At 42.4% G+C, this 26,424-nt stretch overlaps 1 protein-coding gene across 1 annotated transcript in view; it reads right to left on the minus strand.

Moving 5' to 3' along the window:
- The window catches only part of osgn1 (oxidative stress induced growth inhibitor 1), a 44,800-nt gene extending 38,369 nt beyond the window's left edge, over window positions 1-6,431 (minus strand). The window contains exon 1 of the mRNA XM_084316198.1: window positions 6,239-6,431. The gene's annotated coding sequence lies outside the window, so the exon portion shown is untranslated. The remainder of the gene's footprint in view (window positions 1-6,238) is intronic.
- Window positions 6,432-26,424: the final 19,993 nt, after the last annotated feature.

Consider the following 26,424-nt stretch of genomic DNA (forward strand, 5'->3'; position numbering starts at 1 on the left):
CTTATTTCTATACAATAAACACACATTAATCGAAGATTTATTGAAAAAACCATCCACCATAAAAAGTAGTTCCCACAACTACAAAAAAGACAATTTGCGTCCATGTGGAAGCAGATCGGAAGTGCATCCAACCAACTAACCAGTGATGCCACAGATTACTTGTAAAAGTAATCCGATTACTGATTACTGATTACTCCTTTAAAAAGTAATCCAAGTTACTTTACTGATTACTTGATTATCAGAGTAACTTAGTTACTTTGAAAGTAACTAGGTTACGAAGTCGTCGTCGTTCCCCCAACAGTTTTTTTAAAACGCTTTATTGAAAGTGCATAAATTGTTTTTAACTTGTTTCTCTGCACATAACGTAAATTGTTAAACTAGTGCTTCAGCTTCTGTACCATCAAGTATGGTAAAGCAACAGTCTATGATGCTCACAGCATTAGAGCAGCCAGCCAGTGGTTTTACAAAACCAGTGTATTCATTCACATCTAACAAATGCAGGCTGAACTATTCAATTATATCAACTGTAACTATTAAATTGTTTTTATAAATGACTCTCTATAAACATACAATCAGTCTCTCTTTAACATGTAAATTAACTGTAAATCTGGCAAATAAGAGCTTTTGCTCTGCCACCATCAAATATACATTAATCAATAGGGAAAGAAACAATCTCTCTCTTTTGCTGTTTGGCTGGCCTCCGAGTCCTCCTGTACCTAGTCGACTAGTGTTGTGATTCCAGATGCTTTCAATGCAATTGGATGTGCTGTTTTTAGTGGTAGACAGTATTTACGTTTAGGTCGCTTTCACATATAGTTTTGGTGGACTCGGTGCGGTTCTGGGGGTGAAGTTGAAACATCTGAACAATGTCACGCGGTCGAAAAGGGCGCTTGTCTATTGGACAGTGGAAATGTGTGTGTGGCTGCTGCGATCCCGTGTGTGCGCGCGCGCGTGTGTGTGTCTGTGTGTGTACTGCGGAGCCCTTCAGATCAGCGGGACAGCGGAGCCGAGTTTTGACATGGCATTGATCCATTGTTCTATTGAAGCACATTACCACCATCCTCTCGCTAAACAACTTGTAGACCACTGTGTTTTTATGAGTGCCCACAAGTAGCTGTTTTAATAATATAATAAGCCGCGCGCCTCGGTAATAATAATAAGCCGCGTTTTTTCTTCCTGTAAGCGTTTTGGGGTGGAATTCTCAGACGAATGCAACGGAGCCCTGCTGTCACACGATTGGCGCATATGTCACATGACGTGCTGTGAAGACCCGCCCTACTCTGCCTCTGATTCGCAGACTGTGGATGGGGAATGTGATTGGGCCAAAGCAGAGTCACTCACAGACAGAGAGTCCAGTCACGCCGCGGGCCACATTCTTGTGTAACCCTTTCACTGCCACACCACGTCACTCCCAAATAAGAAAAACAGCTCAAAAATGTATTTTTGACTGTCGAAAACGAAATAAAATACTGCATTCCGCCTGCATTATGAATTTATGATGAGATAGTAACAAAATAGTAATGCACAGCCACTTGGACAAGTAACTGCAATCAGATTACTGGCTTTTAAAGATTAGCGCGTTATATTACTATTTTCGGGGGAAAGTAATCAGATTACAATAACGCGTTACTTAGTAACGCGTTACCGGCATCACTGCAACTAACACATCCAACTGTGTATTATTGGAATGATTGATTGAAAATTGTATTACCAGATGCAGAATGGGTACAATACAGTACGGCTCAATACACACAATTGTTAAGGGAATGCAGACCTACTTTCCATAGAACTTCATTCTTAGATGCTTCTATAGAAAGTAGGTAAAACAAATTAAAAAGTTTTCTTTGCCCTATAGGAAAAAAAACGTTTTCTTCGCCCTATTCTTTTATTTATTTTTTTAAACCTACTGTAGGGGGCCTAAACTTAACCAGTTGGAAACCAAGCGTACAGTAATAAAATTAGCAATCAATCAATCAATCAATCAACTCAATAGGCCATGCTCACTTTAAGGCTGAGCCCGAACGTTCGAACGTTCGTTCGTTACGCTGACATTCGGACTTTAATTAATAGGTTCGAACGTTCTGTGAAAATAAAATAAAGGATGCGCACGGGGTTGAGGTGATGTGAATGCGAGGCGCTCGGCTCAACCAGTATGGTCTGCCGGGCTGCAGCGGGATACTATTTCTCAACCAGAGCTCTATTTTGATTGACAGGCGATTCTGCCAATTACGTCACACCGCTTGCACCCGCCTCTGCTGTTACCACCAATCGGCAAGCCTCAACAGACTTACCGTAGCTACCGGGGACTCCCCGCCGAGGAAGTAATCGGTAACAAGGTTTCCGTAGGTGAACCTGCAGAAGGATCATTATTAATGAATACCATCCTTTTTCGGCCACGGAGCGCGAGCTTCATGGCGGGAGGTGGTTGCGTTGGAAACAACAGCAGGCGCACGGTGGACAGACCCGTCCACCGTCTACCTCGGAACGGTGGTAGGGCGGACGGGCGGCAGGCGTGTTGGGAGCCCGGCCGTTCCGAGGTAGACGGTGGACGGGTCTGTTGAGCCGAGGCGTGCGCCTCTCCTCCCGGCTCCCCTCCCCGTCGACCAAGAGTGAATACCTGTTATTGAACGTGTAACACTAACTATATAAGTTAACGTTAATGCCACAAAACTAATGCATTTGTTTATCTAGCCCCTTACGTGACTGCAAGGGCTATTGTTTATCATACTTTGATTCAGTAGCTTGTTTATTTTCTTCTGAGTGCTTTGTTTAATTACATGTTTACATGAACAGCCACCACTGTAAACAACATGTTTTTCACCAATAGACTATGCAATGCCGCCCTCCGTAGGATCTATAATAATACAATAAAAAAAAAGTATTATTAAAAAAATTAAAAAAAAATGTATACAAAAAAATGATTTTTTTTTCTTTTAAAACGAACGTTCGAACGTTCGTTCGATAAACCCTGGCGAACGTTCGAACCCTAAAAACAGGGTTCGGGCTCAGCCTTAGCTCACTTAGAACAGCGCAGCACCCAGCTCTCTCTCAGTCTGACTATCCCCTGCGTTGCAGGCAGAGTGTGTGTGTGTGCGTGTGCGTGTGTGTGCGTGTGTGTGTGTGTGTGTGTGCGTGTGTGTGTGTGTGGGGGGGGGGGGGGGGTGTGGCGGTGGGTGGAGACTAGAGCGAGCGCTGACAGTCGAAAGGAAAAAGAAATTGAAAAAAGAATTGAAAATTAATCAATCAATCAATCCGCGATTTTTCTTTTGTTACAGAATGATTCAAGACCCATCAATTACATCATCCAACATTGTTTAAACGACTAAGACATTCGCTGTGACAGAATCGCTTGATATTTAGTCGTTTAGTCGCTATCAACATATCCATTTGTAAAGATTATTGTCCACCTTCTTGTGATCTGGCGGATTGATGTGATGTGATTCGGTTGTGGGCGGGTCCTGGGCCAGCAAGCGTGGACTGATCGCAATACATACGTGTAAATGGACTGTTTCAGCCAATCAGAATCGAGAAATTTGCATGCCGTTGTATAATCTATAGGTAATATATTTAAAGGTCACCAATACAATGGTGACCTTTGTATTGTATACACTTTGTAAACGTCAAGTAATTAGCGTGTGCCTTGTCAGTGTGCTGAAGAATAATGTATGTCTGAGTTCAACCAATAAATATGAAAGAAAATGCCAGAATATTGACCATATTCACACGGTGGCCATTTTTCTCTTATGTCATGCTCAGGTGCGTACAGGGTGGAACAGGTTGGAAAGGAATCCCAAAATGAGCATGACATAAGAGCAAAATGGCCACCATGTGAATGTGGGCAATTCTGATAAGACAGGCTCCCACTTCTGCCTTTTACGCACACACTTCTCCATCTCAGCTGTCTCCGACAGTATCTCATGGTGACTTGTCCTTTCTTCCTGTCCTCACTTCAAAGTGTCCTCAGTGAAAACGTGGCCAGTATACTTTAGCCAGCTGATGTGCCAAGTGCAATTATAGGCAAACAATAGGCTATCTATATCTGAACAGCTTATGCTTAATAAGGTATTTTTTTTGCATGAGCAATTTGTTTTGAAAACGGATTCAACAAGTTAGTTCTTAAAAACTGAAGCCAGGAAAATAATACATTAAAGACTGATAACAAAAAACACTGGAATTTTTATGATTTTTTACACAGATGCGAGTCCATTGGTTTATAGCAGCTTGTCAGTTAACCTCAATGGAGACCCTAGCCTAAAATAGAGATGACCAAAAAATAAATGTATGAAGATTTTTTACTTTGCAGTTTGACCATTTTGTGATAACCATGATGATTGGTGTATGTCTAAGTCATCATTAGGTGTATGCATTTTTGAACGTGTGTGTGTGGCACCTGACAAACATAACTGCATGTATGTGTCACAATTAACCTGTCAATAATAAAATAGGAAAACAATTACTTACAGTAACCTCACATAGAACTAATTCTAAAGCCTTCAACATTCTCTTTCCTTCCGTCACTGTCTTTCTCGCTCCATGACTCTCTTCACAGTGTGTGTGTGTGTGTGTGTGTGTGTGTGTGTGTGTGTGTGTGTGTGTGTGTCCGCCCGGCATGTTTGCCACTGCCTGTCTGTCCAGTATCCATTCCAATGGCTCTCTCACACACATGATGCAATGATATGTAAATTGCATCATACGTCTATCTATCTATCTATCTATCTATCTATCTATCTATCTATCTATCTATCTATCTATCTATCTATCTATCTATCTATCTATCTATCTATCTATCTATCTATCTATCTATCTATCTGTCTATATATCTGAAACACTGAAAAATCCCTTTACAATCGCATTAAAATCTCAGTAATGACATAATTATTATAAAACATATTATGTGTTAGGTCCACTTATCAGACCTATTTCTTGAATAGGCTGACAGTGACCCCGGCTTGGCTTGGTACACAGAGGCACTAATGGGAGTGAGGGGGTTGGCCATTCTCGTCAGCCCGGTTTCCGTCTTTCAGAAATCAAACACCAAACAGTATTTGGTAGCTTCTAGTTGCCAGCCAATTTCATTTCGCACGGTTTGCGAGATTACTATATTTTTTAATACATTTGTGGATTTCTGAGTTAGTCCCCCCAGGAGGATCCACTTGACGCGATGGTGTAAAATACAAGGGTATCTCCTGCGCCGTTCCATTGTGCCATTGATCTATAATAACGATTATAACGGGTCCGGTGAGACGTGTGCACATAGGTCATACTCGAGTCGCACACACTGCTAGCCTGCTATACTGTGGAGCTGTGTGGGTTTAGTCCTGCTCGGCTAGCTGCTAGACTCGCCACACGCACCAGCTGGACAGTTGTTAACCGTAAGAAGCCCCTACACTGGTTGTACGTAACATCCAAATAACGTGCATGGACATTATTTGGTTACCAAATTTTGGTATACGACAAATGCAGTCCTTATAGGTTTCAGTGGAGTAGAATAGACCAGTGTGTACTGTACAGTCTGCTACAGTGGTGGTCTGGTGGGGTCTCTATATGACGAGTCTAGCGCATAATAATAATAATAATAATAATAATAATAATAATAATAATAATAATAATAATAATAATAATAATAATAATAATAATAATAATATTAATAATAACGCTATGTCCTTACAGCCCGTATGATCCCCAGGCAGATGCTGCTGCAGGCTACTATACTATAGCTCAGTTTGTATAATAACTGACTGTGGTCAACATACAAGCAGGTTGTTAAAGCGGGATGGTTCAACTGAAGTGTAACACATACAGGCAGTGTGTCACACATTAAGCCCACTTGTTAGTTAACCTAAATCCTATTCTGGTTCGTTGCGTCTGTCTGCGTTAGTAGCTCACGTCGTTCATTCTATACCTCAGTGCATCGCGGCCCCCACCCTGCACCCACCAAAAAACATATATTACTATAATAATAACCCACCCACCAACATATACATACATATTACTATAATAATAACCCACCAACATAATATATATACATAATACATCGATGCGAACAAGTGAAACAACACACTATAATAATAATAATACCCCCCCCCCCGCCTAATCCCCTGCAATAAAAGTACCACCTGAGACCAGTACAGCAGTAGCCTACTTCACCAACTGGTCTGAATAATATCTAATTCGGCTCAATTGTATCAACACATGCAGCTATATAACATACAACCTAATCATTAATTAATTCACTCACCGACAGCTTTTGCCCAGACGAGCGGTTATCTTCGTCTACTCAAGATAGGCTGTCCTTTTTCAGCAAAAAGGGTGCTGTTTCACTCCCAGTTTGAGCCCGTCCGCTTATCTCTCACACAATATTGTGTCTTACAGTCATCACGCCAGTGTTATATCTAGGTGCCCCTTGCGCACATGTGTAAAGTATGCGGCATTAATGGTGCGCTAGATAGAAAGCTGCGAGTGATTGTACGGCTTTTATAATTCCGACTTGCGTGGGACCCACCGACCAATCACGAACGAAGAGCTATGACGCGGCATCGCAACGGTGGCAGAGCCGTATCTAGCCAGAGTTGGCACATCTAATCTTAAGAGTCTAGGCATGGCCGTTTTTGTCAGTTGTAGCCATGTTAGCTACCCCCACTACTACTATTATAATAATATAATAACTATTACCACTACTACTACTACTGCTACTACTTTTTGGGGGAGAGAGAAAGAGAGGGAGAAAAGACGTCCAGCCAGCATCACAGCTGGTAGCCTACTACAAAAACCATGGACGGATTACAAGCTGACCGAACTCTCTCTCTACATGGCTTTGGCCAGTGGCGCTTTCAAAATACAGTAGTTCAGAAAGAAGACACACGGAGGAGACGGCACAACTCCGAGTCATTTCCTGTAATACATTGTGTGAGTTACACAAGGCTCGACATTGGCTGGCTCCCCGCCCTAGGAGACCGGCGACCTCACAGTGAACGAATAGGGATAGAGCCGGTGTATAGGTGCCGCCCACTTTGAATGCAGTATCTTTTCTCTACTATCTTTGGTCCTTTCCATCAATGATGCAAGCGATACTGGTCCTCGTTGGAGTTAGGTAATAATAGTAACACATAAGGAAATAGGCGGGCCAATTCACGATGACAGCGCAGTGTGTGACACCACGCCCCCATAACAGGTTGTATGAATAGGCTATGTCAGTACACTTTTATAACAACCACATACTGTCCCTATGGTACAATGCTATGCAACACTGTTATATTGTGATCTTGTATGATCTCTCCCTCCCTGTACTGCTTTCTTGACCAGCCTGTCTTTGCGAAGACCACTGTCAGTTGGTGTGTGTGTGTGTGTGTGTGTGTGTGTGTGTGTGTGAGTGTGTGTGTGTGTGTGTGTGTGTGTGTGCGTGCGTGCGTGCGTGCGTGCGTGTGTATGTGTGTGTGTGTGTGTGTGTTTTCATGCCAATTGGCTAAATGGCTAATGAGCTTATTATAGATGGAGATACGAATTTAGTTTTGGATCCATCCAAACATTGGTCATCTTCTAATCTTAAAACTCTAACCAAGCAGTTATAAGGAGCTGAAAAACCACTTAAAAGATAAATGGTATACTTCAAACTTGTATATCTGGAGGGGAAAACATAAATTACTACGTGAGTACTCTTTCTACTCACATGCTCATAAAAGCTATTCCAGAATTGATATTGTTGACAGAATCCGGCTATAGGGCGACAATAATGTGGTCAAGAGGCTATGGTTTCCATCTTTAGCCTTTAACTGGCTTGGTTTGTTATTCACATGGTAATTGATTGATTGATTGAAAAGTGTATTAACAGATTGCAGAATGGGTACAGTACAGTACAGCTCAATACATACAATTGTTAAGGGGATGCAGACCAGAGAAAGACTTTCGTCTTGTTTACATCAGGGTCCCCCATTTTCAATTCATCATATGACACACACGACATACAGATAGACAGTACTGCTACATCTATACATTTATGACATACCTGATTTGCAAATACAGTACTGTTTGTGATACAAAAAAAATCCAGAAAAAGAGTGTATATACATTTGACATAGAAACTGTACATTGGAGGAGGTTGGGTTGGGTGGGGCTGGGGCTGTACATTGGAGGTGGGGGGGGGGGTTTGGGTAGGGGGGGGGACACTGTACATTGGAATACTGACATACATTTGACATAGAAACTGTACATTGGAGGAGGTTGGGTAGGTGGGGTGGGGTTGTACATTGGAGGTGGGGGGGGGGGGGGGGGTTGGGTAGGGGGGGGACACTGTACATTGGAATACTGACAAAGCCATACTTGGTCTTTACTGTACAACTGGGTTAGGACATTTGTAGGGGCCAGTTTCGAATTGCAGTCTCCAGTAGGTGTTCTTTGAGAGTGTTTTTGAAAGTGGGTAGTGATTCACATTCCTTTACAGCTTTGGGTAGGGCGTTCCACATTGATGTGGCATAATTGCGAAACGTGTTTAGTCCCTTGTTTGAGCCGAATCTGGGTTTCACATGATTTGTGGAGCTCCCTCTGGTGTTGTGATCGTGGTATTCACTGACCTTTGGGAAGTATTTTGACATGTACATGGGTACCTTGGTCGTGTAGTGTATCTTGTAGACCAGGCCCATTGCAAGTTGCTGTACTCTGTCGTCTACTCTAAGCCATCCTAGGTTGGCAAAGTGGGCAGGGGTGAGGTGGGTTCTAGGAGTCAGGTCAAGCAGTAGTCTGACTAGTTTGTTTTGAGATGTTTGTAATTTGGTTTTTAGTGCCTTTGAGGTGCTTTGGTACCATGAGGTGCAAGCATAGTCGTAGTACCCTTGAATGAGTGCTCCTGCCAGAGTCTTCAGGGTATTCTTGTTTACCAGAGAGGAGATCCGGTACAAGAATCGAGTTCGTTGGTCGACTTTTTTTATTACATTGGATGCCAGGAAAGATTAGCCTCTAGGATGGAACCCAGGTAGGTAATTTCATCTTTCCTTGTGACAATATTGTCACCCACTGTAACTGAGAAGCCGTCGGTCTTGCTGAGTTTGTTATTTGAACCGAAGAGAATGGACTCTGTTTTGCCCATGTGTAATGATAGTTTGTTGTCGGCGAGCCATATGCAGATTTTGCCTAGTTCCGAGCTGAGGGTTTTTTCAACCTGTAACTTGTTCTTGTCAGAGACCAGCAGGGCTGAGTCATCCGCAAACAGGAACAAGTTGCAGTCACAAGCTGACGACATGTCATTTGCATAAATTAGGAACAGTAGCGGTCCTAGTATGCTTCCTTGTGGAACACCACAGTTCACTGTGAGGGGGGGGGATAGGGTACCGTTTACCTCCACCATCTGTTCTCTCCCCTCCAGGTAGGATTGTATCCAGCTCACTGATAAACTATCCAAAACCAATTGCTTTTAGCTTGTCAATCAGAATGGTGTGATTGACAGTGTCGAAGGCCTTTTGTAGGTCCATGTAGAGCAGTAACACATGAGTCCTCTCCGTGAGAGGTAGGTGGGGGAGAGAGGTCGAGTAAGAGGAGACATATCTATTTATACTCGCCACCTGGTGGTGTCTTGAGTAGCTCCGCCTAGAGCGCCCTCTAGTGGAAACAGCTATATATACAGTTAGACAGTTAATAACAATCCTACATAGAACCTCTGATTTCAACACTCCCACTTAGGGTTGTATTAACATACTGGATAACTTCTTCGAAAAACATTTTACAAAGGAAATAATATTGTCCAAAAACATCAAAATAATATGGCAGTCAATATCTACACACCAAACATGACCTCTGCAAATCTCTTCAATTTCAATTTGGAAGCAGGTTTCGTCATAGCGTCTGCTACCATGTCGTCCGTTGGACAATAAATCAGTGTCATCCTTTCTTCTTTGATGACAGATCTGATGAAATGATATTTTATATCGACATGTTTACATCTCTGTCGGCACACAGGGTTTCTAGCAACCGCAAAAAGCTAAAACATAAGGCCGGCTGTCACAAAACAGTCACATCTAGAGACCTAAATACCTACTCTAGCGAGGTCTTTAACCTTGAACTGGAGAGTCTGGACTGGTCAGATGAGCTCAATGGTACACTGGTACAATGGTAGAAGAAACATGGCTTGGTTTCAAAACCAAATTTTCAACAACACTAAACGACATGGCCCCCCTAAGAACCACCAGGGTAAAAAATCGCGCTGAGCCGTGGATGCACTCCGAAATATTGGCCGCTATGAAAACCAGAGACAAAAAATGCTCTGAGTTTCGTAAAAGTCAGTCAAAGCTTACAAAAAGCACGAGCAGTGAACTCCAAGCCCACGTGACTGAACTCAAACTGGAAAGAAACAGACTAAGAAACGACATAAACTCCATGATCAAAACGGCAAAAAAAAACGTCATCAATGACAAAACTGAGGAAAACAAAAACAAACCACGTGAACTTTGGAAATTACTCAACAATCAACTAGGCTGCAGTAAAAAACAACATAAACATAAAGATGGACAACACACTCATCACAGACAAGCTAGATGTAGCCAATTACTTAAACATTTTCTTCACAAACATAGCCACAACACTGGTAAACAAACTACCCTCCCACTCAGGGCATTATGGGGTAGAACACATAGTAGCTTACTACAAAAACCTAGGGGTCCAGGGGCGGCTACGTGGTGCAGTGGGCAAGGCGCTCACCACGAATACTGGAGACGCTGGGTTCGCCTGTTCGAGCCCAGCGCTCCACATTGCTTTCAGTTTAGCTGGTCATCCGTACTAATACACATTGGCAGTATTAGGGGGTGGGAAACTGATGGGTGGGGATCGGGCGTTGTGGACAGTGACTCCTACAGGTCGGTTGGTGCGCCTGCGCAGTAGAATCAGGAAGCGATGGGGGCGGTGCCCCTCCAAAGCACAGACCCCTGACGCTGAAAGATTGCGCTGCGCAGGTGAAAAGATGCGACTGCTGTTACCTCGAGTATCGGAGGGGACTCGTGCTATGTATGACTTAGTCCACATTGCAGCCGGCTTGTGGGAGGCAAGAAACAGCGTTCGAGACAGGGGAGGGTTGAATTGGATGATACGAAATTGGGATGGGAGAAAAATAGAAAATGGGAGAAAAAGTGAAAAAAAAAAAAAAACCTAGGGGTCTGCAAAGACGACTTCAAACTGGAAATGGTAACAACAGATGAGGTACTCAAAAAACTGAGCGCCCTCCAACCTAACAAGGCCACTGGCCATGACAACATCCCCTCCAAATTCCTCAGAGACTCAGCAGCCGCCATCACCCCAGTCATCACACACATAATAAACCTCTCCATAAAACAGGGACACGTCCCCAAGGACTTCAAAATTGCGAGAGTGACCCCTCTGCACAAAAAGGGCAGTAAATTAGACCCAGGCAACTACCGCCCTGTTTCTATTCTTACCTCCATCTCGAAAGTCATGGAAAAAATTGTCTACGAACAGATTGAAAAGTACCTAGCGGAAAAAAATCTAATCTACGAATTCCAATCTGGCTTCAGAACATCCCACTCCACTGACACATGCCTTCTCTATTTGAACGACCACATCAAACAAGAGGTGGACGCAGGCAAATACTGCGGCATGGTCATGCTGGACCTACAAAAAGCCTTCGACACTGTCAATCACTCCATTCTGATTGACAAGCTAAAAGCAATAGGTTTTGATAGTCTATCAGTGAGATGGATGCAATCCTACCTAGAGGTGAGAGAACAGATGGTGGAGGTAAACGGTACCCTATCCCCCCCCTCACAGGGGGTACCCTATCCCCCCCCCCTGAAAGCAGCTTGCTCATGTGACCTTTTTTTATACGCAGATGACTCCGCCCTACTAGTGTCTCACAAAGACAAACAAGTGGTTGAGCAGACATTGAGTGCAGAACTAGAGAAGGTTAGCGACTGGCTAGGCCACAACAAGCTGTCCCTCCACGTGGGGAAGACTGAGTCCATTTTATTCGGGTCAAAGGTCAGGCTCAGAAAATCGCCAGGTTTTAACATTAGAATAGGAGATACTGATCTCACAGACAAAACATCTGTGAAATATCTCGGTTGCGTCCTGGAAAACAGCTTATCAGGGGAAAGCATGGCTCACCAAGCACTTACAAAGATAAATAACAGGACTAGATACCTAGCCAGAATCTCTCATTTTTTAGATCAGTCAGCGATGAAGATTCTTGCTGGAGCTCTCATACAGTGTCACTATGACTATGCGTGTGGCTCCTGGTACAACAGTGCCCCCAAAAGTCAGAAAATAAAACGACAGACATCACAAAACAAGCTAATCAGGGTAATACTAAGGCTACCTGCCCGAACCCACCTTGACCCATCTCACTTTGAGATCATGAGATGGCTTAAGGTGGAAGACAGAGTAAACCAGATAGGGATGTGCCTAGTTCACAGAATAGTGCACGGGGTAGTGCCAGTGTACTTTAACAACTACTTAAACCGAATCAGAGACACCCACGCATACCAAACTAGGCGCAGCTCAACTGACTTTGTGCCAGTCAGATTCAGGAGCTGTATGGGGAAGGAGTCCTTTCTGTATTCAGCAGAGTCTATTGGAATAGTCTGCCCAGTGAACTGAAAATCATAGACAATGCCATTAGATTTAAGTCCAGCCTGAAGACATGGCTCAAAAGGGACTATACTTGACCTAGACACTTAGCTTAAGGCACCCTTGCATGTTGTATGAGTCTGTATGTATATAAATGTTAAATGGTATATGTGATGTGTTGTGATGTCACGTTTTGTATGATGCATGTTTTAAGCATCACACTCCCCCACCCCCCTACAAGGACCACAATGGAAATAAGCTCTGAGCTTTTTTGTGTTCATCCTTGGCAGTATATCCCGACTGTGCTCTTCTGTCACATGTTTATTTTTTATATTGTCAAATAAAGTCAAGTCACAGTGAGTGCTTGTTCCACAAGGAAGCATACTAGGACCGCTACTGTTCCTAATTTATGCAAATGACATGTTGTCAGCTTGTGACTGCAACTTGTTCCTGTTTGCGGATGACTCAGCCCTGCTGGTCTCTGACAAGAACAAGTTACAGGTTGAAAAAACCCTCAGCTCGGAACTAGGCAAAATCTGCATATGGCTCGCTGATAACAAACTATCATTACACATGGGCAAAACAGAGTCCATTTTCTTCGGTTCAAATAACAAACTCAGCAAGACCGACGGCTTCTCAGTTACAGTGGGTGACAATATTGTCACAAGGAAAGATGAAATTACCTACCTGGGTTCCATCCTAGAGGCTAATCTCTCTCTGTGACAATGTAATAAAAAAAGTCAACCAACGAACTCGATTCTTGTACCGGATCTCCTCTCTGGTAAACAAGAATACCCCGAAGACTCTGGCAGGAGCACTCATTCAAGGGTACTATGACTATGCTTGCACCTCATGGTACCAAAGCACCTCAAAGGCGCTAAAAACTAAATTACAAACATCTCAAAACAAACTGGTCAGACTACTGCTTGACCGTACTCCTAGAACCCATCTCACCCCTGCCCACTTTGACAACCTAGGATGGCTTAGAGTAGACGACAGAGTACAGCAACTTGCAATGGGCCTGGTCTACAAGATACACTACACGACCAAGGTACCCATGTACATGTCAAAATACTTCCCAAAGGTCAGTGAATACCACGATCACCAGAGGGACAACACCAGAGGGAGCTCCACAAATCATGTTAAACCCAGATTCGGCTCAAACAAGGGACTAAACACGTTTTGCAATTATGCCACATCAATGTGGAACGCCCTACCCAAAGCTGTAAAGGAATGTGAATCACTACCCACTTTCAAAACCACTCTCAAGGAACACCTACGGGAGACTGCAATTCGAAACTGGCCCCTGTAAATGTCCCTCCAATGTACAGTAATTTACCTAGTATGGTTGTCAATATTCCAATGTACAGTTTTGCTTGTTTGTACAGTGCCCCCCCCCCCCCCCAATGTACAGTTTTGCTTGTTTGTACAGTGTCCCCCCCCCCAACCCCCTCCAATGTAAATTACCCAGTATGGTTGTCAATATCCCAATCTACAGTTTTGCTTGTACAGTGTTTCCTCCCCCCAAACCCCTCCCTACCCACCCCCCCACCACACAACCCCACCCAACCTCCTCCAATGTACAGTTTCTACATCAAATGTATATACTCCCTTTTCTGGACTCTTTTTGTATCACAAACAGTACTGTATTTGCAAATCTGGTATGTCATAAATGTATAGATGTAGCAGTACTGTCTATCTGTATGTCATGTATGTCATTATGTCCTGATGAATTGAAAATGGGGGACCCTGATGTAAACAAGACGAGAGTCTTTCTCTGGTCTGCATCCCCTTAACAATTGTGTGTATTGAGCTGTACTGTATTGTACCCATTCTGCAATCTGTTAATAAAGTTTTCAATCAATCAATCAATCAATCAATCAATCAATCAATCAATAAATCATGTGCTCCTTCTATCGTGGCACTGTGGAGAGCATCCATAAATTCATGGGAATGTCCGGGGTTTCATTGTTTTTCAGTTTCACGGCCCTTTGCGAGCATCTGAAGGCTCGGGACTGCATTTTTCGCCGAACATATAAATTACCGAATGAAAGCGCTATTCATTGCCGTTCGAATGCCATCTGAATCGCCAAAATCCGTGCCTCGGTTCTCGAGTTACATGCCGATATGTCAGGCGTGCGACTTTTTACATGGCGCAGCACTGCAGCAGAAGACTCCCGGAGAAGCATGCAGCTGCAGAGCCGCAGAGCCAGTAGCGCTCTCAGGGCCGCGCGCTGACGGCCGCGCTGTGAGGGCTGCTCAGCAGCGCCACCCACCCAATGGCTGAATTGGAGTATTGCACTGTGCGGGCACAGCTGCGAGATCCGCGCGGGGCCAGACTCGAGGGAGTAAATCAGGATACTTGAATGAATGCGTTTATTTATTTCGAACATAAATTGAAAATAAATAATAATAAAAAACAAGTAATAAACAGATTAAAAAACAAACAAGCAGGAGTATAGAATGAAGTGTAAACGTATGTATTCCTACCCCCTTGATTGATTTATTGATTGATTGAACATCCGTGCATGTGCGTGCACGCGCTTCTGCTCACAAAAGCTGGTTGCCCGCCGTGCAACCCCGTCCCATGAGCAACGCACCCCTGACTATTACATGAGCGTGTTCCTCAATTGGGCGCTTTCTTCTCACACTGGAGCGAGGCACTTGTACAAGTAGCTGGCCCACTTCTATTTCTACTTGAAGTCACTCTCTGTGCTCCTCGTTAGTATAGTGGTGAGTATCCCCGCCTGTCACGCGGGGGCGGGAGACCGGGCTTCAATTCCCCGACAGGGAGACCAATATCTTTTTTCAAACTCCTGCAATCGATCATAAATACCTTCGACCTTTGATGCGTAAGTTATGTTAAGTTACGCTTCAAAATAGACAGGTTGTACAAGTCTCTGTGGCGCAATTGGTTAGCGCATTCGGCTGTTAACCGAAAGGTTGGTGGTTCAAGCCCACCCAGGGACGGTTGTGTTTTCTAAAGTACCATGGCATACATTTAAAAAATCGCCCAAAACTCCAGTCGTAAGACTAATATTAAATAAAACGGATGAAGTACCATGGCAGGGCTGGCCCCAGGCATAGACAAAATAGGCGGGGGCCTAGGGTGCCGTCAAATGGCCAAGGGGCGTTTGGCATCTCAAAAAAAGAAAAACCTGTTTGCCCACCGACACGACACACCACTTTGGCAACCTCTAGCGGCTCGGGTGTGCATATATTTTAATACAATATATATATCGAATTAAAGCCATATTTGTTGCCTGTCGATTGCCGTTTCTGGTGACAAAATCCGTTTAGCGGGTTCTCGAGTTACATGCTGATATGTGAGGCGTCGAAGTAGATGGCAGACTTTTTATTTTTTCAAATACCACTCCAGACTCCCGAGCCTCTACCTATGTCAATCATTTGGCGATCTCGAAAATTATTAGACAGGTGAGAGAAAATGGTGTTTTTTTCAATGTATATTTGGTTTATAAACTGATATAAAGAGACGCTTTAAGAGGGTAATATCATTATCATCACGGGATGATATTGACGGTGGTGAACCAGTGGTTTCACAGGCACAGGCCGCGTTAGGAGGGTGTTTGTTTTGAATTCCAATCGAAGACACAACATTGATAGCGAGTGTGGGCCCAGAGCATAGCAGGGCGGAGAGAGGTTCATCTTAATGAAAACAGTAGAAACTGTGTTTTGATGTGTGTAAAGGTTAAACGCGGTTGTTATGACAGCGCGTCGCATGACAACCAGGAGAGGGGCGGGGGCCGTCGTTGCTATGATGAAGATCTATAAGTCGAACAGTGTTTCCGGGTGTGAGGCAGACCAAAGAAACGAATCCCACAGGAGGGAAGAGACCAAGAGACTCTCTCCTCTCATAGAGAGGGGGGGGGGGGAGGAAGGATGCCACATCATCATTAGCTTCGGCTAACGCGAGGAGGGTTAGGCTAAAGACCAGGCCTGACCACCAGTGGACTGAATAGCAAAAGGACAATAGACTGAACACACCGAAAGATCATTAGAATAGACTCTTCAAGGACAATACAATCTGTTAACATCTGAGCTGAGGTTTCTGTTTATATCAATAAACAACGCTTTTCCTCATAAGGTATTACGCTGTGTCGAGGTGTCGAATTCTTTTTTTTGTATTTAATTTTTTTATAATTTTTTAAACAAACATATAAACAAACATGACAACACACGATAAGATATACAAGCATTAATTGTCAGGGCACATCCAATGAGATCACCTTTTAGTTAGTTGTCTTATATAAGATATACCCATAATACCTGTTATCTAAAAAAAAACCTACACACATATGCTCAGCTCGAACCCCCCCCTCCCGGACCCCACCTTGAGAAGTACCTCCACTATCCCTCGCACCTAACCAGACACTACCATTATAAGCTAGCTTTTATTCTCTCCACCACTTCTAACCACATTGACATTTTGGATTCATTGAGACCCAGAATTCTTGCTGTAGATATTTCATGGTAAATTACATCGAGATATGTAAGAAACCAAACTTTACGGCACATTTTTTCCGGTTGAAACCAGCGTGATGCGATCAGCTTTTTGGCTACTGTGATACCCGATAAAACCAATCTCTTTAGCTGTGGATTCACTGCAAACTCAAAAACATCATTCAATAGTAATACCGAGGGGTGTACAGGTATATTCCAAGATACGAGTTTTGATATTTGTTGGGTCACATCTTTCCAGAATGCCTTAACTGGTGAGCAGTCCCAATACATGTGCATAAATGTCCCTTCGTCCCCATTTGTACATTGGGTGCATTTGGAATCTTGTTTAAGCCCCATTCGGCACAGTCTTATAGGAGTCAAGTATGTCCTGTGAATATAGTTAAGATTGATTTGTTGATGATCCGGGTTCCTTGATGTAAGTCGGACATTTGCCCAGGCTCCTTGCCAATCAAAGTCATTTTCCAGGTCTGGTATATCCCTCCTCCAGAGACAGAGTCAAGTTGGAGGGTTTCATACGAGGACGTTAGTAATTGATGATACAATTCTGAAACAAAACCTCTCGATGTCTCTCTTGCGTAGAAGAATTTGTGGTATCTGTGGTGTTCAATTGGTCTGTCTAATGGAACACTGTGAGACTTCAAACATAGCTCTAACTGTTTGTGAAAAAGCCATGTGGACTTGGTGAGATAAAAAATTTTGCGTATTTCTTTATCACTACAAAAACCCTGTTTGTTAAAAACATCCCCTAATGAGTGTATGCCTTGCTCTTCCCATATAGGGAATCTTATAGGTCGTTTTCCAATTAAGAGAGCATTGTTATTGAATAAGGGAGTATGATTGTGCCATTTTTGTGGGTTAGGATTTTTTTTTTGTGATTCACGCCATATCCGGATCGCATGAGTAATTATGGGGCCAAATTTTCGTTCACAGTGCTTGATTGGTAGTTTAGTGTATGCTATGTCCTTCAGTCTATGTGGGGCTACTATGTTTTCTTCTATTTTTCTCCAGGATGCTAATGCTTGGGAGTCAAACCATGTTGTCAATGGACTTAATGAGTACGCCTTAAAATATAGGAAAAAATCTGGAAATGCCATGCCACCATCTGCTTTATTTCTCTGTGCGGTGGATCTTTTTATACGTGGTGGTTTGTTATTCCAAATAAATTTGTATGTGGAGGAGTGTAATCTTTTCCAGTAACCCTCTGGAGGGGGTAACGGTAGCATTGAACAGAAGAAGTTGATTTTAGGTAGTACATCCATCTTAACTATTGATATCCGTGCTTGTACTGTGTTTTTAAGTTTTGCCCATCTATCAAGGTCGTCTTTGATTTTGTTTTGGATTTTTGTGTAGTTGTGCTTCACCGTTTGTCTTATGGTAGGGAATATTTCCACTCCCAAGCATCTGAAATGTTTTACCATCGGTATCTGTCCTGGGAGGGTTGTATCTTTTTTTGCAGGGGTGTTAAGTGGAAGGAAAGCCGACTTCGGCCAATTTATCTTAAATCCCGATAAATCACCAAAGTCCTCAATCAACTTGAGCAGATGAGGCAATGTGGTGTTGGGGTTTTCCATGAACAATATTACATCGTCCGCATATAAACTATTTTTTTGTTGTGTGCCCTTGATTACGATAGGTTCTATGGATTGGGATTGTCTTATATATTGTGCTAAAGGCTCTAATGATAGATTGAACAGTCCGGGACTAAGAGGACAACCCTGTCTGGCAGAGCGTGATACCGGAAATATTTCGGAGATGATTGTGCCTGTTGTAATCATGGCCGATGGGTCTTTGTATAATACTTTAATCATATCGATGAATCCTTTTCCTAACCCCATCCTTTCTAGCACTGCCCACAGATACGACCATTCCAGCCTGTCAAAGGCCTTCATAGCATCCAGGGACAGCATCGCCTTAGGTATGGTGTCCTCCTTGTCGGCATCAAGTACGTGCAGTATACGTCTTATGTTCTCAGTGATCAGGCGGCCTCCTATGAAGCCAGTTTGGTCCGGGTGAACTAAAGACGTCATATGCTTTTGTAATCTGATGGCTAATACCTTAGAGTACAGTTTGATATCTGTTCCGAGGAGGCTTAAAGGTCTATAACTACCGCACTCGTTGGGGTCTTTGTCTTTTTTAAGGAGGACTGTTATGAGTGCAATATTGTCATTTTTATGGAAGTTCCCCTCCTTGACTGAGTATAAGATCATATTTAGTAATAAGGGGCCAATAATGTCCCAACAAGAAAGGTACATTTCTGATGGGAAACCGTCTCTTCCAGGAGCCTTACCACTTTTCATTGCGGTTATGGCCTTCTTGAGTTCCTCTAGTGTGATCGGTGTTTCTAACTGTTTAGCGTCATCCTCTGAAAGTTTAGGGAGAATAATTTGATTAAGAAATGTGTCCATTTTGTTTTGATCGAAGGTCATTTCTGATTTATATAAGTCGGAGTAGAATACTTTGAATGTATCGTTTATTTTTACAGGATCTGTTACAAGTACTTGTTGTGCTCTAATGGTAGTTATATCTGCAAATGTTGCATTCATTCTTAATCGCATGGCTAATAGGTGGCTGGGTTTGGAACCATGGGAGTACTGCTGTTGTCTTGTGCTGCGTATTTGTATTTCCGATTGTTGTCTGTATATGGCATTGATCTCTATTTTTAGTACGTTAACTTGATTTTCTAGTCGAGTTGAGTTGTTGTATTTCAGAGAATTAAATAACGTTGAGTAAAGCGTTTCCAGCTCATCCAGTTTTGTGCTTTGATTCTTGCGCATTTTGGAGGAAAAGCTATCCGTGAAGTCTTTGATCATTCCCTTTACCGACATCCATATTATTCTGGGGTCTTGCAACGAGTTTGCATTCTCCCGTTGGAATACTATAAGAGCTTCTTTGAGTTGTGTAATGAATTCCTTGTTATTAAGCAGCAACGAGTTAAATCGCCATCTTGGGGCTCGGGAGGATAGTATACCAAATGTACCTTTAAGGAGTAAATAACAGTGATCTGATAGTGCGTTGGGTATCATTTCCACTTCATAATTATCAAATAGTCTCTGTGATGCAAAGACATAATCTATTCTGGATAGTGTATTATGCCTCGCAGATCGACAAGAGTACTTTCGGGTCGTGGGATTAAGTAACCGCCATAAGTCATTTACACCTGTAATCTTTGACCAATCCTTTAATGCCTTCGATGAATTCTTTTGTTCGCTGGAAAAGGCGAGGTAAGATTTGTCCATCCTTGGGTTCCAGATGGCATTAAAATCCGCTCCTATTATAAATGAGTAATCGGGAATGTCTAACATTGCATTGGTTAGTGTAGTGAAGAAATCTTCTTCGTACAAATTTGGGGCGTATACCGCTATCAACGCTATTTTCCTGTTCTTATGTTCAATCTTAGCTATAGTTATCCGACCTTCTACATCAGACCATACTCCCTTTAGTACAATATTCAACTTACGTTTAACGACTATTGCTACACCCCGAGTTCTCGTACCAATAGAGGAGTGACTGATATTATGGTATATGTTGTCCGCTAATTTATCTATGTCTTTCCCTAGAATGTGTGTTTCGCTTAGCAGAGCAATGTCCACATGTTCTTTTTTCATCAGTGTGAGCACGCTTTTGCGTTTGAGTTGGTTATTTATTCCTCCGGTGTTCCATATCATTATATTCAAACTAGCCATAGTCTATACATGTTGCATTGTAATTTTTGGTAATGCTTCTAGAGTGCGAGGCAATAATAGATATACATCCCACTAGTGAGGTCCCGTTGAGAGCCGAGCTTAAAAACATACATATATACAAATAAAAATCCCCTACCCTTCCCTCCCACCGAGAGTCGTACAGGATTGTGTTCCATGAACACAACCTTTGCGTATGACTCCCTCCCTTGCACCACCGGATATCCCAGAATGATCCAATTATCCTTAACATTCCTATGTATACCATAGGATCTAACACTCTAAATTCTACCATAAGTAGAATGTCGACTGTGGCTTGGCCACTTTCCCGTAAAAAATAAATAAATAAAAATTTAAATGAGATAAACTAAAAATAAAGACCAAAAATAAGCTTCAATTGTCATGCCCTAATCACTTACATTTTATATGAACTTGTGTAATTTATAGTAACCCATGAATAATATGAAGGTATTGAACTGAAGAGAGAGCCTCAATAAATCAGAGAGAGCGGATGAAAAAGAAAAAAACAAGTAAAAGGAAGAGAACATTAACTTAGATCTTAAAAGAGCATTGCTATGCTTAAACATCTAAAGTATAAATTGGAGAAGTAGTGAAATTATTTCCCATTAATAAAAAACAGTTTTTAAATACGTATAAGCAGCATTTCCCCTGACCGGGGTGGGCGATGATCGTTGTGTAGAGTGATCTTTCAGCCGGCCGGCTATGATGGCTCTGTGGTTCTGCATCTAGATAGCTGTTGATTATTCCCCCGAGGGGCTTCTGGTAGAGTGAATGACCACGTATTGCTGATATTCCAGAATGCTCCATATATCAAAGAATGCTTCGATGTTCTAGATTATTCCAATATGTCATTTTTACATTGTTTGAATGTTCCAGTATGTTCTGGAGTGTTCCAATCTTGAATCCAATATGTCCGCAATAATATAAACACGTCGGGGAAAGCATTCAAAAACTCTGAGCACGTAGGTCTCTCTGTCCCAAATCCTCGGTTATTAAAGATTGTACTATATGGTGACCTTGCATAACTGAGATTAAAAGGCCATTTATACACTATTCTGCGTGTTGTTCAGACAGGAATTTGGCTGCATCTTCAGGCGAGTTGAGGAGAACCCTTGCTCCTTGTTTGTCGACAATGCGAAGTATTGCAGGGTATATTAGTAGGGGTCTGTATTTCCCCAGGTATAGTTGAGACATCACCGTCTTGAACTTGGCACGCAGTTCCACTACATCACGACAATAATCTTCAAAGCAGTGTATTGGTACCTCCATGTATTTCAGATTGCGAGTTTCACGAATAATCATTTCTTTTATTCTGACTTGGCGCAGTATAACTAATATCACTCTGGGCTTAGCGTTATTGCCAATGGAGCGGGGCCCCAATCTGAAGCACTGATCCACCTCCGGTATTTTAGGAAGGATCCCTGTTCCCAAGATTTTCTGTAATTCTGTGGCAAACTCTTCAGGGTTTGCACATCTCACTGATTCGTCCAGACCGACAATACGAATATTCAGCTTGCGTTTTTGATATTCCATCTCGAATATTTTGGCTTTCTGTTCTTTATTGATTCGCGTAAGCTCCAACGTTATTTCGCTGAGCTCCGTCTTGATTTCATTGTAGTTCCCCTTCATCTCAGCAGTTAGGTTAACTTTGTTAACCTCTACTTCATTGTAGATGCGAGTGAAATTGATTTCGTGGGCTTCCATTACTTTCTCCAGAGCCTCGGTGCGTTTAATCTGTGCGTCGGCGTCCGCTCTCAGCGCATCAATTTTGCCTTCAATAGATTCTTTAATAGCATCTACTTTTTGAGTTATACTCTTCTCCGACAGTTGTGATTGGAGGATCATTTCCTCCATTCTCTTCTCCATTGTCTTCCCCATTTCCTCCATTTTCCGGATGATATGTTCGGTATCTGCGGAGGTGTTTGATGGGGTTGAACTTGAAGCGGCCTCTGTCAAGTCTATATTTCCTGCTGTCCGCTGTACGAATCCTGGATCCTGCGGCGGGACCTCTACGACTGTTTTTGGTCTCGTTGTGTCTTTCTTTGGTGACATCTCGATTCTTTTGGTCAATATAGTTAGTTGATAGTCTCAGTTGATATATGCGTCAAGTTTTAAACGCATTAATGGTATATAAATATGTTTTTAAAACGAAAAAAAAAATAACGGGTGAGCAGCTGTGTCACATGCGACCTACTCCATTCTAAAGCTAAACCGGAAGGTGTCGAATTCTTACGGAGGTGGAGAATTATTATGGTTTGCGGATCGTACTAACGGGGAGAGATAAGGATTATATCCAGCCAGTATCTGAGACGTCAGGACCATTAAAATTACACAACGCGGAGGAATTGGATGGAGAGAGGAACACAAGAAGACGTGATACTGGCCAGATTGATCAGGATATAACACAGGGTTGTAACGAATGAGTGTGACTTTCCAATGGTACCGCACGTGGGAATGAGCGAATCAGGGATCTAGGTGAAAAGTCACAAGGAAAACAGGAAGAGAATTCTCCGTCAAATGCATTGGAGTCGATGAGAAAATGGTTTTCTGAGCTCTTTTTTTTCCTCACTTTTTACCAAAAACCGCTCCTAGTCACTCATTTCTGGGCGTATTTTTATGAAATCTTTCAGAAAAGTGAGGATGGCAGAAGCTGCAACCACCACCACTTTGACAGAAAACTGGCAAATGGTGAAAGAATGGAGAGAAGTTGGCTAATGTACTCACAGAAAAACAACAGCCTTTACTGTTTTTGCTGCAAGCTGTTCTCCCAGAAAGGGTACAACTTAATCAATGCAAGACTAAATGATTGGAAAAATTGCCACTTGCCAATTACTGAGAGCACACAAGAGGAATTCAGAACATACTAAACACATGAAATCATGGAAAGAGTCTCGCTTAGAAAAGGTCAACCTATCGATAGGATTGAGATGAGACTGATCGACACAGAAAGGAAGAGATGGCGTGAGGTATTAACCAGGTTGGTCACCATCATTCAGTCATTAGCTGAGAAAATTGAGCCTCAGGGGAACATCTGATATGCTCAACAAACCAGACAATGGTAACTTCCTTAAACAGGTGCAGCTGATGGTAATGTACGATCCTGTAATGAAAGACCACAAAAACCCTGCTTTACGTTGAACTAAATATACAATACTGTACTTATTTCTGTGCGCCCGTGCTTAACACATTCCCGCCCGACAACATATATATCCGTGTTTCGAATCCATGCTTAAAGGACCAACCACGGATATCTCCGTGGCAAGGTTGTTTTGGCTTTTATTCCATTTTAATAACCTATTCAAGGTCACCGAGCTGCACTGCAGATGTACCCTACTCTTTGAATTTGAAAAAGTGCATTACCGGCCAGATCCTCTTAGGGATCGATAATGCAGTGTTCCCTGTGGCAGAAGTTGTATTTTTTTTTCTGGATTTCCAATGTAGTTTTCTACTCACCTGAAGCGATCCCTATAGCCTGTTGCACGGAATACGTTTTGGATCGCGGATTTCACTATGCAGTAAGGGAATATATCATCAGCCAATGGACATATCGATCTACCAGATGGCGATCGATAACTGGGAAATGGTCTGGGGGATCCAACCGGCTCATGGTAAGATCTTTTTCACGTAAATTACATGCTGATCAGGGCTTGTTATGATACTCAACCAGCCGATCAGCGTATGTGGCTACTGAGACGAACACGGTTGGTGGTAATCAATAATCAGAAACGACGTCCCCCGCCCCCCCCCCCTTTCATACATTCATGCTTGAGGATCGTACCGATCATATGCAGTTTGAGTTTTAACTGTAGCTTCTGTATAACCGAAATGCCATTGGATATAACGTTAGTAGCTATTAGCCCTTTATCCAGCCTTCCAGGAAATATACTAGACCAAATCCCGTATAACGCTTATATTCAAGACGCTATAAAATGAGAACGTATTGATGAACAAATTATTTCTTTAAGCCATTTTACAGTCCCTTCAAAATGGCTTAAAGAAAAAAAAAATCATCAATACGTTCGTCTCAGTAGCCACATACGCTGATTGAGTATCATAACAAGCCCTGATCAGCATGTAATTTACGTGAAAAAGATCTTACCATGAGCCGGTTGGATCCCCCAGACCATTTCCCAGTTATCGATCGCCATCTGGTAGATCGATATGTCCATTGGCTGATGATATATTCCCTTACTGCATCAAGGTGATGTTTGATGCTGTGTGTATTGATTGCATTGTGGCTTTTTTGTGTGTAATGTATGTAATGTATATTTCAAGTATTGTGTACTGTTGATACTGAGGCCTGCTGTATATACTGAGGCCTTCTGTAGACAATGTACTGAGGCCTACTGTAGATAGTCAGTTAGGCTGCGTTCACTTTACTTACATTTTTCTCCGTTAACATTTTTTATTTTAGGGCAACTTAATTTGAAATCATTAGCAAAGCAATAGAAGAGGCTAACACCAAAATCATGTCATGGACAACAATGGTGAGACAAATTACAGGTACAAAATTGATCAGAAATTGCCAATCCTTGCCGTTAAGGAAATATTAGCATTAAAGCTATACCTTTATTATCCTCATGTAACAAATATATTATATAGGAATAGTCTATACAATTATATGAAGAGGATGAGTCACAGACAGCCCTTGTATTCCTAACTTAGGACTGGGAGACATCGCTACTTTCAGGTTGTTTCCATGATGACAGTGACCCATCCTATTATTATAGACGTTTTCTTGTTTGTGTACAAGCCAATCAGCAATACCCGCTGAATCACGCGGCTGAGGTGCCCCCTACCTGTGTTGAGCTGTGGCACTAAAAAGGTTCAATCAAGTATGGAGAAACCATGGCACTCCCCTGACTAAAAGTACAACAGGGCTCTATGAAGAAATCATGGCACTCCCCTGACTAAAAGTACAACAGGGCTTTATGGAGACACCATAGCACTCCCCTGACTAAAAGTTGTTTCAAATGAAATGGCTGGATGTCATTTTTCCAAATCAGCATGGCTGTGAGTGTTTTTCACCTTTTACATCTAGCTTTGGCATGGATTGATTGGTTAGATCACTAGCATGGCTAACAAATGCAAATATATTGTAGTCTGTCGTAGGGCTGGGCGATATGGCCAAAAATGATATCACGATAACGATATGATAATGTTATCATATCACTCGATATCGATAATTATCGATATTGTTATAAGTATTAAATTCTTTTAATAAAAATTACAAAAAAACAGATGTATGTTTATTTTGCAGCAATTCTTTGTCGTTGCCGCCATCTTTAGTGTTACAGCCCCTCACTCCAGTTCTCAGGCTGCAGCTGGTTTGAAAGCGAAAGTAAACAGGCTTCTCTGCTGGCTGTGGCTCCAGGGGAGTTGAATAGTTCTTGCTCTGCTAGTTTCTTTTCTATCCTTTGGCGCTTTTTTGGTGGACAAACCACCGCACATGTGCACCGTGACTCGCAACTGGAGACTAGCTCTGCTAGCACACATAGCCTACTGTGTACAGACGGTTTCACACTGTATTTTAAATTAGAAAGCAAACAAAATAAATGGACAAGAGAAAAAGAAATCTCAATTTGGTCAGTATTGTCATTTGGACAAGCAAAGCCATTACTTTAAGTTGCAGGCAAGAAAGTCAAGTCTGTCCACGGTCTCTGGTTTTAAAACTGCCATG

The sequence above is a fragment of the Notolepis coatsorum genome (genome assembly GCF_963971535.1).
Source record: "Notolepis coatsorum genome assembly, chromosome: 6".
Taxonomy (NCBI): domain Eukaryota; kingdom Metazoa; phylum Chordata; class Actinopteri; order Aulopiformes; family Paralepididae; genus Notolepis; species Notolepis coatsorum.